The following is a 15,384-nucleotide window of genomic DNA, read 5'->3' on the forward strand; positions in this document are numbered from 1 at the left end:
TCGTGTGGTTTCGATGAACGAATTAAAAGATATGGTCAACTGAATTATCATTAATTTTAATATTATTATTAAAATGATTATTATAACTGTTATCAGTTGATGTTATTACTAAAATTATCTTTATTACTAAAAATTAATATTTTTATTGAAACTATCATTTTATTATTTTTATCATTATTATTATTATCAATATTATTTTATCAAATAAATATGCGTACAAAGATATTTTTACCACACGTAATGTAATTACATTAATAATACATACCACTATATTTTTATGATATTAAGTGAATTTTATAAATTTTATTACTTGAGATATATAAAAGTATATTTTTATCATATATGAATTTTAATATAAATTTTTATTTATTAATAAATGACTTGTATTATTTAGTATAATAAGATCTGATAAATATATTTAAATATATAAAACTACTATATATAAGTTATATAATAAACATGTATAGATTTTGAAAGTCATTTTGGGTTAAGTTGACTTTTGTTGACTTTTGCATATTAGTCTCGAGCATTAGGATTGTGATACACTACGACTTGACCTAAATTGTTAGACAGATATTGACCAACATATAAATATATATATACTTAATATAGGTTCGTGAATCCGAGGCAAACCCTGCACTTGTTTAGTGCCGTCATATATATAATTGCTACAAAATACAGTATTGTGAGTTTCATTTGCTCCCTTTTTAATTGCTTTTGCAATATATATTTTTGGGCTGAGAATACATGCGCTGTTTTATAAATGTTTTACAAAATAGACACAAGTACTAAAACTAATTCTACGTGGGTTTAAACCAGAAATATACCCTTAGCTTGGTAACATTAAACTACTTGTCTATGTACGGTAGGCGCGAATCCTAAAGATAGATCTATTGGGCCTGACAAACCCCATCCTGACTATGGGATGCTTTAGTACTTCGAGGTTATATTAAACACACCTGATCTGGTGTACTTCAGAGGGTAAAACATGAACGTTAAGGCTTGTTACCGGGTGCCTACAACTTATAGAATAATTTTATACACTTGCGAGTGTACGAATATTTATAGAAACTGAAATCTTGTGGTCTATTACTATTACGGAAATGATGGATTATGATAAACTAATGAACTCACCAACCTTTTGGTTGACACTTTAAAGCATGTTTATTCTCAGGTATTAAAGAAATCTTCCGCTGTGTATTAGCTCATTTTAAGGATATTACTTGGAGTCATTCAAGACATACTTTGAAAGACGTTGCATTCGAGTCGTTGAGTTCATCAAGATTAATATTAAGTCAATTATAGTTGGATGTAATATGAAATGGTATGCATGCCGTCAATTTTTGATGTAGAGAAAGTTTGTCTTTTAAAAACGAATGCAATGTTTGTAAAACGTATCATATAGAGGTCAAATACCTCGCGATGTAATCAACTATTGTGAATCGTTTATAATGTATATGAACGGGTCCTTTCAGTTGGTATCAGAGCGGTGGTCTTAGCGAACCAGGTCTTGCATTAGTGTGTCTAACTGATAGTTGTTAAGATGCATTAGTGAGTCTGGACTTCGACCGTGTCTGCATGTCAAAAGTTTTGCTTATCATTTTTAGTCAGAAATCATCTACTTACCATCCTTAGAAAATTACCTGCTTATCATTCTTAAGTCTAGACGCGTTTTCCTACATTTATTGCATAATAGTGTATAGACGAATTCTTATCTTAGCATATCTGTTACTGTGAACTTTGACTGACATCTTTCAAAGATTCCTCCGTAATTTATGGGATTTTGGTATTATATATACATATGTAAATTATATATTGAAGAATACCAAATCTAAATTCTACAATCTATTTCATACCAAAAAAATTCTTTCCCTAATCATACAAGATGGATCCCTCAACCAGTTCGAGTTCCTCGAATTCCGACAGCTATGCCGATATGGATTTCCACATGAGCTCCGAAAGCAGCGTGATCGGAATGGATCATCCAATTAGCCATCATCTATTCTGGATGAATTGGGGATGGGTTCGTAATCTACTTAACCATTAGAGACAAGAAGAAGGCGATCCCTTTCATCCACCACATTGCCCACTTGGCAATGAACCTGAAGCACTTACCGGCGAACCTGTCCGAAACACTATTTTCTCTCTCATTTCCAGAGTATCTCGTCATGATTATATACTACACCAAATTCTAGATCTTATTTATCCGCTCGTCTGAACCGACAATCACCCCGGTGTAATAGAAGAAGTCAACGAGCTTCGCGCTCGGGTAGTGGCTTTGGAGAATATGGTGCAAAGGTTACAAACACCAGCAGCAGCACCAGCAGCATAACCAGTACCACCATCAACAACATCAACAGTACCATTACCACCACCAACAACAACCACATCGCAAACCTCAACTTCACAATCTGTCCCACGAGCATCGACGTCATACGCCATGTAGATACCAAGGAATACCACAACGATGAAGTATTGATTCATAACTTCATTGGAGAAACATTCTACGACGATTATGTAATTTCTAAAGTTTAGAAATTATCTATCCTAGCCTTAACCATAAATCAAATGAGTTTAATTTAATATTAACTCATTAAATCAATATTACATCTGAAGAAATATACACATATATATTTCCATAAAGACTGTAATAAAATTCTTTTGTACAAAATATTAATTGTGAATTTTTTTTAACGGGTAGGTAATACCCGAGAGATATATAAATTCACAATTAATATGTTACATTCTTCGACTCTGATTCAGCAAATCATCCATTATACTCCCTACTTTTACAACAATATACATTCTTTTATAGAAATCAAAACAACTATACTCATTTAAAATCTTATTACATATTCTGATTTTAAAATCTCAGAATTCGATTCAAGATATAACCGAAATCATCACTCTTAGATTCCTACATCTTTCAAAACTATACTTTGACTTCAAAACTGTCCTAGAACCTCATTTCTATTCATGGAACTCACAAAAATGTTTGTATCATTCAAAATCTTAGAACATCATATGCATATTAACAATTACAATATGTGTTCAAACACTTCAAAATTCCTAAAGACATGCGAGATGATGATCCAACCACATATTACCCACTGTCATGCATCTGAAAAGCTCTCGAAACCAAAGTTATAGTTTAACACGTATCCGTGTCAGATCCTTTGATATTTATTACCAAATATAGTTTTTCAATCTCTTTCCAAAATAGACAGTTTTGTCACAGCTCCAGCAAATCACCTTCATTTGTTTATACGAATAAACCTTATTATAACAATTACCCCTTCATCATTGTTACCGGAGAACCTTTCATATCTCGCCACATTAGCAGTAAACTTATCAACAACTTCATTAACCTTCGACTTAAGCCTCTCTGAAAAGCCACTATACTTATTCATTAAAACCCCATCATGTACTCACCTACATCCTGTAACAATAATTGTCACACCAACTACTGGGAATTAGCAATCAGTATTTTGAATTTCGCGATAATTTTACGTCAAAAGTTATACATATAACGTCTATCTCCTAGACTTACATACTTCGAATGTGAATTTTCTGAAAAACATCCCAAACCATAAACTAGTTCTCCGAAATTGGAAAAATTCCGATGAAGCAGCAAAAACTGTAAACGACTTTAACAGTCAAAAGTTTGATGATAAAGAATAGTATGGTGGTAAAGCTGAGAAAAAGAGAAGGTTTGAAACTGGAAAACGGATTGAGCAGACCATGAAGGAGGCTGTGGACAAATCACAAAGACTAAACCTACCTTCAAAGGATCCAAATGATTCAGTGTCTACTGAAATCGTTAGCAAACAACTTACTTCCTATTCTAAACCTTCACAGACAAATATTCTTCATCATCCATATTATCGTATCTTTTATTATAATATCTTCGATATTCCTGAAGATATTTTCACAACTATTCTTATCCGAAATCTTTTATCTCTTCGCAATATCTGCGTTACAACATAAAAAGAAACTTTGTTAGTTTCTAAATTCTAAAAAAAAAAAAATTGAATTTAAAATAGGAATGTTTTTGAAGTAGTGTTGGGAATTGAAGCATGAGTTAGTATAATATAATGACACTTGATCAACGTGATTATATTACAGTAAGTCATGCTGAGTTTCTAATGGAACGTGATGATTCACAGAACATACCGTCATCATGTACTGTTTACACGACTCTTACATTCTACCCAATTTCTAAACATATTAAGAACATATCATCTTGATAGCTCTATATTTTCAGATATTCTGGTAATTTGCCAAATCAAGATCATGCCATTAAGATTTTCTTCTTGGAACATTAACTATGTTCATCCAAAAATTCATATCTATGAATTCTGGACCATTATCCGCTTGACTTAAGGTCGGGAAGAGAAAACGAAAGCATGAAGCTCCTAAATATAATGGAGAATATAAAGCCCGATAACAATCCCGAAATTACAAACCGTGTATATCAATGCGTATAACAATATAAAGACACGGGAGAATAAAAAACACAATAACCCCAAGGTAATGGTAGAAGAAAATAACTTCCTCCGGTGGTAGATGAAAAAGAAGAATGACAGATATGAAAGTTAAGAGTATATCAAGAATCAATACTGGATGAAACATATTAACGAATGCTTTAAAGTATGAATCGGGGAGAAATACTAGAAGGTGTGAGCTGTGGAAATAAAGAAACGAAGGGGGTGGAATTATAGTAAAATATCAGACAGAGAAATCGAGACAGATTATCGCATTTAATCAAAGAAGATCCTGATTTCCTTAATCGCTGAAGAACCAAATCTTATTGCAAAGATTTTCTTTAAATCCCATGAATTCCGAAAATCAATCATAACTACGTCATCGGTTAAAACGAATATACGTTTACTCATTTCACTCTCTTGCGATAGCTTCACTTATACTCTTCGCGTAATCAAATTGTTTTATCTATATTACTCAATGATGATAAAACTCTATTTATCAACTAATATTCATCATGAAAACATTTTTATAGTTAGCCATGACGACCTCGATCAAATTTCGGGACGAAATTTCTTTAACGGGTAGGTACTGTGACGACCCGGAAATTTCCGACCAAATTTAAACTTAACCTTTATATGTTTTCGACACGATAAGCAGAATTTGTAATGTTGAATCTCAAAAAGTTTGGAACTACATTCATGTAATCAATTACCCTTTGACCGTATTCGACGATTCACGAACAATTATGTGTATATAGATATGTATATATAATATATAATATTAACTGAAAACATTAACAAAGTATTAGATATATGATACTTTACATGAACATATTTGTTTCGATATATTTATCGACAGAATTAAGAGATAATATCAAATAATTGAATTATCAGATACATTATGATATGATTACGGGCCTATGTTATGAGGTCCACTGTGATTTAAGAAATCTATTCTTTTTGACAACTCAATACTTAACCAGTATGATAAAGATAACGATATTTATATTTTATTTTATTAAATATATAAAACGATTTAAATTAATATTATATATATTTTTTTATACGCATATTATACGTACATAGTTTTATACTTTTACTATACTTTAACTTTACCTTTACTTTACTTTTACTTTACTTTAACTTTAATAATTCATACTTTAATAATTCACTTTAATAATTCATACTTTAATAATTCACTTTAATAATTCATACTTTAATAATTCACTTTAATAATTCATACTTTAATAATTCACTTTAATAATTCATACTTTAATAATTCACTTTAATAATTCAAAAATCTATTATAAATAGAATTCAATAGGTTTCATTATTTCATATAAACTTGAAAATATATTTCTCTAAACTCTCTCAATCGAATTACATATATATATATTTACTTAGTATTATTTCAAGATATTATTAGTATACATAAAATACTACGACGGAGTTATATTCAGACGATTTCAAAATAAGTTTTCAAATGGGATAGAGCTAAGGAAATTATGGGTTATAGCTATGAAGGTTATGGGTATTGATCGAGGGTATTGCTAGTGAGGTCAACCTAACGTTTATCATTTTCGTTGCGTCTACGTACTTTCCTGCAATATTGAATCACAATATTGATACGTGAGCATTCATATCTTATCTTTTATATATTAATAGTGTATCCCTGACTAGTGCTCGAGTATATATGATTATGCATGTTTGTATGCTTAGTTTCGTCGTTAAATAGTTTATGATAAATCACGAATTTGATACATATGCTACTGAGATAAGTTATATGATATGCATGTCATTGAAAAGCTGAAGAAAAAAATTAATAACTTTTCATTTAGAAATCGTGTGGTTTCGATGAACGGATTAAAAGATATGGTCAACTGAATTATCATTAATTTTAATATTATTATTAAAACGATTATTATAACTGTTATCAGTTGATGTTATTACTAAAATTATCTTTATTACTAAAAATTAATATTTTTATTGAAACTATCATTTTATTATTTTTATCATTATTATTATTATCAATATTATTTTATCAAATAAATATGCGTACAAAGATATTTTTACCACACGTAATGTAATTACATTAATAATACATACCACTATATTTTTATGATATTAAGTGAATTTTATAAATTTTATTACTTGAGATATATAAAAGTATATTTTTATCATATATGAATTTTAATATAAATTTTTATTTATTAATAAATGTCTTGTATTATTTAGTATAATAGGATCTGATAAATATATTTAAATATATAAAAATACTATATATAAGTTATATAATAAACATGTATAGATTTTGAAAGTCATTTTGGGTTAAGTTGACTTTTGTTGACTTTTGCATATTAGTCTCGAGCATTAGGATTGTGATACACTACGACTTGACCTAAATTGTTAGACAGATATTGACCAACATATAAATATATATATACTTAATATAGGTTCGTGAATCCGAGGCAAACCCTGCACTTTTCAGTGCCGTCATATACATAATTGCTACAAAATACAGTATTGTGAGTTTAATTTGCTCCCTTTTTAATTGCTTTTGCAATATATATTTTTGGGCTGAGAATACATGCGCTGTTTTATAAATGTTTTACGAAATAGACACAAGTACTAAAACTAATTCTACGTGGGTTTAAACCAGAAATATACCCTTAGCTTGGTAACATTAAACTACTTGTCTATGTACGGTAGGCGCGAATCCTAAAGATAGATCTATTGGGCCTGACAAACCCCATCCTGACTATGGGATGCTTTAGTACTTCGAGGTTATATTAAACACACCTGATCTGGTGTACTTCAGAGGGTAAAACATGAACGTTAAGGCTTGTTACCGGGTGCCTACAACTTATAGAATACTTTTATACACTTGCGAGTGTACGAATATTTATAGAAACTGAAATCTTGTGGTCTATTACTATTACGGAAATGATGGATTATGATAAACTAATGAACTCACCAACCTTTTGGTTGACACTTTAAAGCATGTTTATTCTCAGGTAATAAAGAAATCTTCCGCTGTGCATTAGCTCATTTTAAGGATATTACTTGGAGTCATTCAAGACATACTTTGAAAGACGTTGCATTCGAGTCGTTGAGTTCATCAAGATTAATATTAAGTCAATTATATTCGGATGTAATATGAAATGGTATGCAGGCCGTCAATTTTTGATGTAAAGAAAGTTTGTCTTTTAAAAACGAATGCAATGTTTGTAAAACGTATCATATAGAGGTCAAATACCTCGCGATGTAATCAACTATTGTGAATCGTTTATAATGTATATGAACGGGTCCTTTCATATAATGCATATATATTTAATTCATTTGAAGAAGTCATAGAGTATAAAGTAACACAGTAAATTTTAATCATAAACCAAAGATCACGAATAGCATTTAATATTATAATATAACACTCATGCATAGAATTTGATAGATGGAAGAAAACAAGGCACGATATTATATTAAAATTCATTTAAAACATGCACTAGCACATTAGCACACAATATAGCAGCCTGAAGGTTGTAATTTAGTTACTGACAATTTTCATGGACTGTGATATCGTGCTCCTTTGCTAAACAGTTACGGATATCTTTAATTCAAAATAATCCCATTTTTATAAAATTAAATTCATTTATTTATTTCAGTCATTAACTGTATAAAACCTGATCAAAAAGATTCATTAATTATTTATTTTCTGTTCCAAAAATATGTACAGAGTACTAAAATTTAATCTAAAAAGGTAAAAATATTTTTATCAAACCTGAAATCTTCATAATCGATTTACAGTTCAACTTTTATTTTAAATCTTCATAAATTCATATTAGGTTTATATAAACCTTAGTAAAATAACAACCGAGTGTTTCAATTGTTTACTATTTAAGCTCGAAATTCAATATACTATATATATATATATATATATATATATATATATATATATATATATATATTCGATTTAATAATAAACTTTATAATATGGTTTATTATTTTATATTCTTAATTCCAACAATTAATAATTTATTAATGTATTATTATATTTAATTATTTATATTTAATTATTTATATATACATATCTATTGTTCGTGAATCCTCGGGAACAGTCGAAGGATAATTGCATTCATAGTTCAAAATTTTTTAGGCTCAACCTAACAAACTTTTCTTATCGTGTCCAAAATACAAAATCATATCGAGAGTTTGGTTTAAAATTAGTCGAAAATTTCCGGGTCATCACAGACATCCTAATTGACGCAAATCCTAAAGGTAGATCTACGGGCACTAACACCCCCTATACTGGTAAATGGTATGCTTTAGTACTTCGAGTTTATATTACAGACGAGTTTCTATTTGGGGATATTCTATATGCATCTTCTTAATGTCGGTTACCAAGTGTTCAATCCATATGAATGAATTTTATGCAGATTGCTATAAGCCTGCATGATGTTTATGAAAAATGAAAATGGAAATCTTGTGGTCTATTAAAATTATGGAAATGATCGATTATGATAAACTAATGAACTCACCAACTTTTTGGTTGACACTTTTAAGCATGTTTATTCTCAGGTATGAAAGAAATCTTCCGCTGTGCATTTACTCGTTTTAAAGATATTACTTGAAGTCATTCATGTCATATTTCAAAAGACGTTGCATTCAAATCATTTGAGTTCAAAAAGATTGTTGATAGATGAATGACAAATTAGTCAATCATATTTGGGAAACATTATAGTATCATTGATATGCATATTGTAAACTTTCATTGAGATGAAAGTTGTCTTTTAAAAAGAATGCAATGTTTGTAAAATGTAACATATAGAGGTCAGAACCTCGCAATGTAATCAACTATTGTGAATCGTTTATAATCTATATGAACGCGTCCTTTCAACTTCTTTCTTCCCGCTACTTGCTCAAACTATAAATTATGCCACATCCTGGTTTATCACTAAGTGTGGGATCCCAACCTTATTAAACAATAGATAAATACTCTCAATTCTTCAACTAAAACTCCTAAGTGTGGGATACACTAGGAACATTGAGGACAATGTTCATCTAAGTGTGGGATGTTGGTATAATCATTTTATGCTGTATTAAAATAACCCATTACGAAGATTCCAAGTTCTTAAGCCAAATTTCAAAATTTTTAACAAGAGAAAGCCTTTTCGAAAAAGTATTTTTGAAACCCTAAAACGTTTGTAAATAAAAGTAAGACTTAAGTAGGGTAGAAATCTCATTAGGTTGAACCAAATCTCTAATAGGGCATTGCATGACTAAGGCATTATCGACCTAAATTGATTATGGTGAGGCACTCAAATTATCTTTACTACCACCCGAAAATCCATAAAATGAGATTCCTTCCGAATAACCCGATGTTATAAACCTCTCAAGTATCATGGCAAAGGTCTTGAAAAAGTTTTACCGGCAAAAATTTTCTCAAGATGAAATCTCTAAAAAAAAAAAAAAAAAAAAAAAAAAAAAGAGAAACGCCGAAGAAGAACTTGACCGAAAATTATTATCAAATGAAGAAAAGTTCAAAAGTGCTTCTCAAACATTCCAGCACTCCTATCTATCCGAATCAAAGTCTGCATAAAGACTATATTACCCTTAAAAAAAACAACTTCACTACCACTCCAAAATTCCTACCCATCATTGACAAATGACCTAGAAGCTGAGATTACTACCGTTCTCACATTAGTAGTAAGGATTTGAGTCTTTATCAAGCCTATGACGATGGGTACAACATGACTGGCTATGAGTGAATTCATTTCTTAGATCTATAGGAGACCCTAAACACTTGTGTGATTTGAGTGACCTGTGAAAGCTAGCGTATGTCATGTAACCTCCTCGCATGCTTGCAGAGATAATTTCAATAATAACATAGATGACTCACCTTATTTTTCGCTCTTATAATAAAAGGCAAACCGCTTAGGCTATTAGAAAAGAAACTTCGAAAAGATTTCTTAAGGTAAAATGAGAGTTTGCTTGAGGATAAGCAAAGTCTAAGTGTGAGATATTTGATATCGGCTAAAAAGTCACGTTTTCACCCGGTATTAAGACCCAAAAACAAGAAAGATTCAAACTTTATTAGAAAAATACCCACCTCATCGGTTAGAATTGAAGAACAAGTAATTATGAAGATGGTGCAAAAAGAATCAAGAGAATCGGAGCTAAATCGAAGATTCTAGAGCGAAAACGGTGAAAGATAAGAAATCAAGTTACGATCCAGGAATTTCAGCTGACTAGGCAAGCCAAACGGCCTGCCAAACGGCCTGCCAAACAGCTTGTCTGGCTCACAAACGGCCTGCCAAACGCCCAGGATAAACGGCCCTTGTAAACGGTTTGGCTTGGCAAACGGCCTGCCAAACGGCCTGCCACTAGTTTACAGGCAAAATTTCTTGCTTATTTAAAGGGTCTTTGTCGTTCATTCTGATAATGCTAAAAACGAACATATATTTCATAGCATTATCCCTCAAGAAAGATAAGCTTTTAGTTGCAATTGTTCTATTTACAAGTGATATTCGATAATAAAAGGTGAAGACAAAAGACAGATTCCACGAATTGAAGACGCAAACGACCAAAAAGCTCAAAAGTACAAAGTACAATCAAAGAGGTTCCAATTATTGATAAGAAACATCTCAGAATTACAAGAGTACAAGATTCAAAACGCAAAGTACAAGATATTAAATTGTACGTAAGGAAGTTCGAAAATCCGGAACCGGGACCAGAGTCAACTCTCAACGCTCGACGCAACGGACTAAAAATTACAAGTCAACGGAGTATAAGAATATAATATAATATATATATAATTAAATTTAATTATATATATTATATTATATAATAAATAAATAAGCAGCCCACGTTTTTAAAGACTTTTGAGCCTCCCCAGCTGGCCATGCGATCGCATGGCCTTGAAGGGCAAAGCCCATGCGATCGCATGAGGCCCTTTTCCAGCCCACATGCCTATAAAAGTCGCAGTTTGGTGCATCAAAAATATATATCCATCCATCCAACTCTCAACGTATATATATATATATATATATATATATATATATATATATATATATATATATATATATTTTAATTTTAATTTTAAATTCTAATAATAAGGGTATGTTAGCGAATGTTGTAAGGGTGTAAGTCGAAATTCTGTCCGTGTAACGCTACGCTATTTTTAATCATTGTAAGTTATGTTCAACCTTTTTAAATTAATGTCTCGTAGCTAAGTTATTATTATGCTTATTTAAGCCGAATTAATCATGATGTTGGGCTAAAAATACTAAAATTGGGTAATTGGGCTTTGTACCATAATTGGGGTTTGGACAAAAGAACGACACTTGTGGAAATTAGACTATGGACTATTAGTGGGCTTTATATTTGTTTAACTAAATGATAGTTTGTTAATTTTAATATAAAGATTTACAATTGGACGTCCCTATAAATAACCATATACACTCGATCGGACACGATGGGCGGGATATTTATATGTACGAATAATCGTTCATTTAACCGGACACGGGAATGGATTAATAGTCTATGGAATTATTAAAACAGTGGTGAAATTATGTACAAGGACACTTGGCATAATTGATAACAACGTATTAAAACCTTGGGTTACACGCAGTCGATATCCTGGTGTAATTATTAAACAAAGTATTAAGACCTTGATACAGTTTAAGTCCCCAATTAGTTGGAATATTTGACTTCGGGTATAAGGATAATTTGACGAGGACACTCGCACTTTATATTTATGACTGATGGACTGTTATGGACAAAAACCAGACGGACATATTAAATAATCCAGGACAAAGGACAATTAACCCATGGGCATAAAACTAAAATCAACACGTCAAACATCATGATTACGGAAGTTTAAATAAGCATAATTCCTTTATTTTCATATTTAATTGCACTTCTAATTATTACATTTTTTTTTATTGTCATTGTATTTAATTGCACTTTTTAATTATCGCAATTTTGTTTCATCGCACTTTTATTTATTGCAATTTCATTATCGTTATTTACTTTACGCTTTAAATTAAGTCTTTTATTTATTTAATATTTTACATTAGGTTTTAATTGCGACTAAAGTTTTAAAATCGACAAACCGGTCATTAGTCGGTAAAAACCCCCCTTTATAATAATAATATTACTTAGATATATATATTTGTATTTTTATAAATTAAAACTAATATAGCGTTAAGCTTTGTTTAAAAGATTTTCCCTGTGGAACGAACCGGACTTACTGAAAACTACACTACTGTATGATTAGGTACACTGCCTATAAGTGTTGTAGCAAGGTTTAGTTATATCCGTTTTATAAATAAATAAATATCTTGTGTAAAATTGTATCATATTTAATAGTTTTTCCTAGTAAAATATAAGCTATTTCATATACACCTCTACGCATAACATCAAGTATTTTTGGCGCCGCTGCCGGGGAACAAATCTAGCTTAAAAGCCGGAAGCGCAACGCTATATATAAAAAAACAAAAACAAAAGATTTTTATATTTTTAGTTTACTTTTATAAAAAAATACGCTTTTGTAAAAATACGTTTTAAAAATTAAAAAACAAAAATATAAAAAGAAAAACAAAAATATAAATATAAATATTTTTAAGAGCTTGTTAAATATATAAGTTTTATAAAGTTTTTTTATTATTATTTTTAAGTTTGTAAAAATATAAATTTTATTTAAATATTTTGTATTTATTTAAAACAGAAAAATCAAAACAGCAAAACAAAAAAAAAATAAAAATAAAAAACTCTCGGCCTGGTACTGTAGCAACCCGTAACCTGGCCCAAAATCCAAGCTCATGCGATCGCATGAGCCCGAAGGCAATTACCCATGCGATCGCATGAGGGTCTCTGACATGCCACAGGAAGCCCTAGTTCAGCATTAATTACGGGTTATTATTATTATTTAATTTAAAACCCTAATTAGGTTTTTAATATTTAATTAGTTAGTTTAGATTTTAATTAATTTGTATTTTTAGTTTATTTAGTTTAATTAAATTATAAAATTAATAGTTTTATAAAATAAATAATATAAAAATAATATTTTTATAAAAATTGTACTTTTTACAAATTTTAGTATATTTTTATATTTTGTCTCTTTTTAATTGTTTTTAGCGTAATATTTGTATTTTTTGCTCGTATTTAGTTTAAGTCATAGTTTTTGCCATAGTTATTTTGTGTTTACTTATAGATTTTTAAGATTTACCGTAAAATCCCTTAAGTGCTTTTTCTTTAGACTAAGATTTAGGTGCTTTAGAATTTTGCGACGCTGTTCTAAGTTTTTAGTACCTTTTTAAGATATTGCCATTTGGGATATAGAATTCCTTGTAAGCTTTAATATTTTTAGACGCAACTTTTAATTCTTAGTTTTTAGTTCCTTTTTAAGTTTCGACGCGCTACTTTCTTATTTTTATTTTTCGACGCCTATTATTTTTCAACCTTTTATTTTTCGACCTTTTTCGACGCACTCTTTTTCTTTCTTATTTCTCGCCATTCTAGTTTTTAGGACTTAGAATTTTCTCTACTTCTTCTCTAAATTTCTTTAAATTACGAAAATTTATTTTAAGTGGTTAAATTGATAGACATCAAAATTTTCTGGTTCGTAGTAATAATTCGATTTGTACGTGGATCGGGTTATTGGAGCCAAACAGTACTCAATTATATTGAGACCAAACGAATCCTGCCCCTCTGCTGCATCTTTTGGCTATTCGAAACGTGGGCAAAATCAGAAAAGTCTATTAATTAGATAACTTATATAATTTTTCTTTCTTTTTAAAAACTAATAAGATATTCAGTGAATGCACCGAGTAAAACGTTCACCACCTTTTGTACGTTCACCACCGGTAACTCGATCAAGACATCTAGCTAATATTATCGCCGTTGATTTTTCTTTAGAATCGTCATCCAGTCGACCAAGTACTCCAATTCAAATTTTCGATAATCCATTTTTTGAACCCGACCTCACAATTGAGAATCCGGAGAATATTCAAGGACAATTCATAGATCCTGAACCACTAATCTTTCCTCCGGAACCACCAATCATTCAAACAGAGATTGTTGAGTAACGAACCATTAAATCAGAATCCTCGAGTGATTCAGATTCAACAAATTCAATCATGGAAAATCTAGAACCTTTAAGTATGGAAGACCGAATGCGAGCTAAACGCACTGGCCAAGGTCACGCAATTACTCATCCAGACATTAATGCGCCAGATTATGAAATCAAAGGACAAATTCTACATATGGTAACTAATCAATGCCAATTTAGTGGTGCACCGAAGGAAGATCCAAATGAACATCTTCGTACCTTTAATAGGATCTGTACTCTATTTAAAATAAGAGAAGTGGAGGATGAACAGATATATCTCATGTTATTTCCCTGTACTTTAAAGGGAGAAGCCAAAGATTGGTTGGAATCATTACCTGAAGGGGCGATTGATACATGGGACGTTTTAGTTGAAAAATTTCTTAAACAATTCTTTCTGGCATCTAAAGTAGTAAGACTTCAAGGAAAAATTGTTACGTTCACACAGAAGCCAAATGAAACTCTATATGAGGCATGGACAAGATTTGAAAAGTTATTAAGAGGATGTCCGCAACATGGTTTAGACACCTGTCAAATAGTACAAATATTCTACCAAGGATGCGACGTCACTACAAGGAAAGACATAGATATAGCAGCTGGTGGTTCCATTATGAAGAAAACCGAAACTGATGCTTACAAAATTATTGATAACACTGCTTCTCACTCACATGAGTGGCACCAAGAAAAAGATATCGTTAGATCATCTAAAGCAGCTAGAGCCGATTCTAGCCATGACTTAGATTCCATTTCTGCAAAGATAGATGTTGTCGAGAGATAAGTGGAAAAGATGACTAAGGA

At 30.7% G+C, this 15,384-nt stretch overlaps 1 non-coding gene across 1 annotated transcript; it reads right to left on the reverse strand.

Annotated features, from left to right (window-relative positions):
* Positions 1-15,001: 15,001 nt before the first annotated feature.
* LOC139845918 (small nucleolar RNA R71) lies at positions 15,002-15,108 on the reverse strand. Its single transcript, XR_011758671.1, has one exon. It is a non-coding gene; the product is annotated as a small nucleolar RNA R71 (small nucleolar RNA).
* Positions 15,109-15,384: the final 276 nt, after the last annotated feature.

The sequence above is a fragment of the Rutidosis leptorrhynchoides genome, chromosome 4, assembly GCF_046630445.1.
Source record: "Rutidosis leptorrhynchoides isolate AG116_Rl617_1_P2 chromosome 4, CSIRO_AGI_Rlap_v1, whole genome shotgun sequence".
NCBI lineage: Eukaryota > Viridiplantae > Streptophyta > Magnoliopsida > Asterales > Asteraceae > Rutidosis > Rutidosis leptorrhynchoides.